This window comes from Castor canadensis, chromosome 13, assembly GCF_047511655.1.
Source record: "Castor canadensis chromosome 13, mCasCan1.hap1v2, whole genome shotgun sequence".
NCBI lineage: Eukaryota > Metazoa > Chordata > Mammalia > Rodentia > Castoridae > Castor > Castor canadensis.
In genome coordinates this window covers 58,458,883-58,465,342 of record NC_133398.1, presented here as the reverse complement: position 1 = coordinate 58,465,342, position 6,460 = coordinate 58,458,883, and the positions used below count along the sequence as shown (strand labels likewise).

At 33.9% G+C, this 6,460-nt stretch overlaps 1 pseudogene; it reads right to left on the bottom strand.

The window, feature by feature from the left end:
- Positions 1-5,377: 5,377 nt before the first annotated feature.
- On the bottom strand, positions 5,378-5,817 carry LOC109700724 (BET1 homolog pseudogene; annotated as a pseudogene).
- Positions 5,818-6,460: the final 643 nt, after the last annotated feature.

Genomic DNA, 6,460 nt, shown 5'->3' with positions numbered 1-6,460 from the left:
TCATTTCAAAAGTGTCTATTCATTTGCCCATTTGTTGATTAGATTATTTGTTCTTTTGGTGTTTAATATTTTAACTTCTTAATATATTCTAGTTATTAATCCTCTATTGGAAAAAAATGGCAAAGATAGTCTACTCTGTAGGCTGTCTCTCATTGCTTCATGTGTTTATTGCTTCCTTTGCTATGAAGAATATATGATCTTATTTGCCAGTTCTTTCTATTTCCTGAGCTATCAGAGTCTTATTCAGAAAATCACTGCATATATCTGTATTTTATTTTTTCCCCATTCAGTATAATGTGGTCTATCATTTTGCCATCTATTGCCTTTACAATGTTTAGTTATGATCCTTTTGTTCCTATTTTCTTCAGGGCTTTTATGATGAAGTAATATTGAATTTTGTCAAAGATCTTTTCTGCATCTATTGAAATGATCACATAATTTTTGTCTTTGATTTTATTTATGTGCTATATCACAATTATTGATTTTTATATATTGAACCATTCTTACACTTCTGGTATGAAAACAACTTGATCATGGTATATGAACTATTCAACTTGATCATGGTATATGAACTATTTAACATGTGTGTGAATTTGGATGGAAGGACTTTATTGAGTATTTTTGCATCTTTCTGTATCAAGAAAACTGGTCTATACTTTTCTTTTTTGTGTGTCTTTATCTGGTTTTGGTATCAAGGTAATGCTAGCTTCATTGAATGAATTTGGAAGGTTTCCTTCCCTTTCCATTTTACAGAATAATTTGAGAAGCAGTGGTGTGAGCTTTTTCTCAAAGGCCTGGTAGAATTCAGCAGTGAATCTGTCCAATACTGGGGTTTTCTTTATTGGGAGACTGTTTATTACTGGTTCAATATCATTGCTCATTTTAGATAAGATTAAACTTTTTACTTCCCCTTGGTTTGGTTTGGGTAGGTCATATGTGTCTAGAAATTTATCCATTTCTTCTGAATTTTCAAATTTGTTAGATCAAAACTCTTGAAAATATTCTGGCCTGGGTGTCATGGTACATACCTATAATCACAGATATACAGGAGGTGGAGATGGGAAGCTCACATTCCAGGTCAGCTTGGACAAAAAAAGTTAGTAAGACCCTGTTTTAAAAAACAAGACCCTATCTCAAAAATAGTGGTACAGGCCCATAATCCTAGCAATGTAGGAGGGAGAGATAGAATCATCACAGTTCAAGACCAACCTCTACGAAAAACATGAGACCTTAACTGAAAAATAAAAACTAAAGCTAAAGGGCTGGGGTGTGGGTGCTACAGCCTAGCAATCCTAAGACCCTGAGTTCAAAAGTCCAATACTCCAAAGAAGAAGAAAAAGGAAAAAAATATTCCCTAATGATCCTCTGGATTTTAGTGGCATCTGTTGTAATATCCCCCTTTTGAAATCCCTACTTTTACTAATTTGTATCTTCTCTCTTTCTTCAGTTTGCCTAAAGGTTTAACCCTTTTCATTTATCCTTTATATTGTTTTGGTTTCCATTTCATTAATTTCAGCTCTGATCTTTATTATTTTTTCCTTCGAATTTTGGGTTTGGCTTGTTCTTGCTTTTTAAGACCTTGAGATGCATCATTAGGTTATTTATTTGAGATCTCTGTATTTTTTAGTGTAGGCACTCACAGCTATAAACCTTCTCCTAGAACTGCCTTCATTGTGTCTCAGATTCTGGCAGGTGTGTTGTCCTTTACATTTCATTCTAGGAAGTTTTTAATTTCCCCCTGATTAAATGACCCACTGTAGTTCAGAAGTATATTGTTCAATCCCCATGTGTTTGGAAATTTTCTATAATATCTCTTGATGTTGATTTCTGGTTTTAATACATTACTATCTGCTAAGATATACTACAAATTTTTTAATTTTTTCAATATTTGTTAAGACTTGTTGGCCAGGTGTTATGGTTCATGTCTGTAATTCTAGCTACTTGGAAGGTAGAGATTAGGAGGATCACAGTTCAAGGAAAGTCCAGGCAAAATGCTAGTAAGACCCCCCCATCTCAAACAATAAGTTGAGTATGGTGACATATGCCTGTGATCCCAGCCACATGGGAGGCCAGAGGTAGGAGGATCATGGTCTAAGTTTGCTCAGATTAAAAAAAAAAAGTGTGAGATACTATCCGAAAAATAACTAAAATAAAAAAATGGCTGGGGCCATGGCTCAAGTGGTAGAGCATCTGCTTAGCAAGGGCAAAGTCCAAAAATCAAACTCCAGTACCACCAAAACAAAAAAAGAAAAACTCGTTTTATGGCCTCATATGTGACGTATTTTAGTGAACGTTTCATAGGCTTCTACAAAGAATGTGAATACTTCTTCTGATGGATGGAATACTCTCAAGATGTCTGTTAAATCCATTTGAACTGTGGTGCGGTTTAACTCTGAAGTTCCTTTGTTAATTTTTTGTTTGAATGATCTGTTTATGAGAGTCAGGTATTGAGATCTCCCACTATTATTGTATCTGGACCTATCTGTTCAGTACTGTTTGCTTTGTTAAATTGTGTGCACCAATGTTTGAAGCATGTATATTTACAATTGTTATATCTTCTTCTTCTTCCCTTTATTAGCCTGTAGTAGCCTTCTCGATGTCTTCTAATTTTGGCTATAAGTCTACTTTGTCAGATATGAATATACCTATTCCTGTTTGCTTTTAAATTTTACTTGCTTGATACATTGTTTTGATCTTTTACTTTCAGTGAGGTTTTTGTAGATAATAATCAGTTGGATCTTCTTTTGTAATCTAATCATCCAGTCTACAGCTTTAAATTGGAAAGTTAAGACCATTTATATTTAAGGTTATTATTGAGGAGTATATCATTATTCCTGCAAACTTTTTTTCTGGTTGATTCAAGTATTCTTTGTTACTTTCTTTCTCACTCATTCATCTTAGAGGTTTGTGGTTTACTGTACTGATATTTTTTCATTATTTTCTACTTCTTCTTTGTTTATCTAGTCTCCTAGTGACATTTATTCTTTCCCAAGTTCTCATGCCTATAACTTTCTTCCTCATCTCGGTGTTGCATTCCTTTAAGGACCTTCTGCAATGCTCACTTAGTGATTATGAATTGCTTTAGTTTATGCTTACCTTGCAGTTCTTTATTTCACTTTTTTGTGGCAGTAGTGGGGTTTGAACTCAGGGATTTTGCACTTGTAAAGCAGGTGCTCTACTGCTTGAGCCATGCCTTTAACCTTTTTGCTCTCATTATTTTGAAGATAGGGTTTCTATTTTTGTCCAGGGCAGCCTACACTGTGATCCTCCTATTTTAACCTTCCTGCCAATTGCTGGAATGCCATCGCTGGATATGTGCCAGCATACCCAGCTTTTTTTGTTGAGATGGGTTCTCACAAACTTTTTTGCCTATGCAGGCCTTGAACCATGAACATCCCAATCTCAGAATCCCAAGTAGCTAGGATTACAGGCCTGAGCAACCAGTGCCCACATTCTCCATTAATTTTTAAGGATAGCTTTGCTAGATACAGTAATCTGGGTTGGCAGTTATTTACTCTCATGACCTAAAATATACCATTCATGCTTTCCTGGCTTTTAGTGTTTCTGCTGAAAGTTCTGATGCAATGCAAATGAATTTGCCTATTAAATAACATGGAATGTTTCTCTTACAGCTTTGAATATTCTTTTTTTCCCCTATATTCTTAGTATTTTAATTGTAGTGTGACATAGAGAGTTTCTTTTCTGGTCATGTCTATTTGGGGTTCTAAAAGTACCCTATACTTGGGTGTCCATATCTTTTCTTTAGAATTGGGAAATTTCATCTACAATTTCATTGAACAGGTTTTCCATGAATTTAATTTGTATCTCATTTCCTTCTTCTACCTTAACAAAGATTTGGTCCTTTGACAGTGTTGCAGAGTTGCTGAAATTTGTGGTTATGATTTGTTTTTTAAATTTCATTGCTCTCTGAATGTTTACTTCCTCAACCTTGTCTTCACTCCTGATATCCTTTTTTCTGTTTGATTTAGTCTATTGCTGATTCTCTCCACAGAGTTTTGATTTGATATATTGATCTTTTTATCTCAATTTCTCTCAGAAATGATCTCTAATGAATTTCTCAGCCATGTCTTGAATTGACTGCCTAACTTCATTAATTTGTTTACTTGAATCCTCTTTGAGGTCATTGGTCATTTTTAAAACTAGACTTTTGAATTCTTTGTCTGGCATTTTAACCATTTCAGTATCTTTGGATTCAGTTATTAAAGAGTTATAAACTTTTGGAGGAGTCCCATTGCCTTGCTTTTTCATATTTATTGTGTTGATATGTTGTGATTTATACATCTGTTGGTGTGGACACTTCTTCCAGGTTTACATGGGACTCTTCTTAATAAGCAATCTTCTTTTTTTTAAATATATGTTCATAAAATTAATTTCTAGAAGCTAAAATAAGTAAATTCCATATCAGGAGCAATACACAGTATTTTACAGTATTTAATATTTCTTCTGCTCAAATCCATCTTTGTATTTTGCTTTCTATAAACAAATACACTGGATTAAAACAATATCCCTCTTAATTCCAATTTCAATGCCTGAGGGTTTTCAATATCTATTCTGAGCACATAATAAAGCAAAGGCAGTTAATTTTGCTTAAACATGTTATTTTTGCTGAGAGTTTAGCACTTCACATTATTCTGTCATAGATGGTAATCAAATGGCATACCTAAATAGCTAAAGTCAAAAAAATATTATAAAACAAGTCAACATAATATATAAAACAATAACTATACAGATACACATGTGCATTGGGCTCTATAAGAAATATGCTGAAATAAGTTTTATTAAAGGAGGTCCTTGGACAAAGATGGAACAGTAGTCATATGATCAAAATTTATTTTAAAAAGATTCAGATAAAAAGGAATTGTCCTACAGCTTTAACCAAGTATGGAGAAAGAGGGAGCACATCATCAGTTAATGACATCCGAGGAAAACAAAATTACCATTCCATCACAGACTGGCTCAATACCTCAAGAGCTCTGTACCAGGCTCTCCAGGTATTCTACTGCTCTCCTTCTAATTTTCTTACATGGAACATAAAATCACATTTATGATAACAACAGGATATTATATTGCTATTTAATTTGACAATTAGCAAACTCCAGGAAAAAAAAGCTTGTAGAGCAATAGTGACTTTAGGCAATTTTAATTAATAAATAGGGGTTAAAATGAGTCAGTATGAAACAGTATTCAAAAAGCACTGTATTATCTAATGTGATTCATAAAACAAGCAGAATCCAGTGATTTTCAATAGAAAAGGCCATGAAATTAGAAATTTAGGAATGTTTTGATGCTGATTTTTTATCAAAGTTATGTTCCAAGCCATTAGGTTGAACAAATTACAAACTTACATACACTTGTATCACCTCAGTTTAATAATCCAATAAAAGACAAAAAAATTAAACAATGAAAATAGCATCATATAGCACAGTAACTTTGTTTGGTTCCCTCTGGATAAAGTCTTCAGTCTTCCCACAATTTTACCTAGAAATCCAGTTGTAGAATCAAATTGTGGTTCTATTTCAGCAAATAATTTATTTTGATTTTTAACTCCATGGCCTATTTCAATAGAAGGAGATTTTATAGCAGTTACTTTGTTTCTTAGTCTTTCAATGAGTCTCTTGTTTTCTTCTTCACAGGCTCACTATTGGCATAACCATAGTTCTCATAGTTGCCAGGAAGTGCTCCCTCATCCAAGCCTGCAGGACTCATCCAGCCTGAGGAGGGAGGGGAGAGGCAGGTCAGGGAGAAATGGGCCACACCAACCTCATCTTCAGTCCCAAGGCCTGGTAGAGCACTAACTTCTTTGTGAGTAGTCTTCTATTAAGATGTCAATACACAACTGCTTAGAGGAGAGAAAGGACACTGTAGTAACAACAACAACAATTCAAAAACAAAAAAGATTTTCAAATGTAGAAAAAAATTGAAAATATCAACTACAACCCCAATAAGAATAAAAAATGAAGGAGCTAAGATTTTTATAAGAAAAGCTAGAAATTAAAAATTAATAAAGTAAAAGTATTAATAATTAAGTGGTTAAAAATTTTAACATTTAATCTTTTAATTCTTAAAAGATGAAGAAAGGAAAAAAGAAGAGAAGAAGCAAGATAGGAAAGAGGGAGAAGTATACACAGTATACTTTATATACAAAGTATAAAGTATGAAGACATAAGAAATAATAGTGAGGGAACAATAATAAGACAAATACAGGGCAAAGCAAATAAAATGAATTGAATATTTCTTCCTTCCTGTGGATATGGAGGATGGCAATGTTTCACACTCACACACACACACACACACACACACACACACACACACAGACACGGTCTCTCCAGTGTTTGTCATTTTGAAGTTTACCTGGTTTAGGGGCAGATTTTGCCTCTGAAGTCTCAAGAGATTAGACCAGAAAGGGCTGTTTGCAGGCTATCTTTCCTACATAGTACAC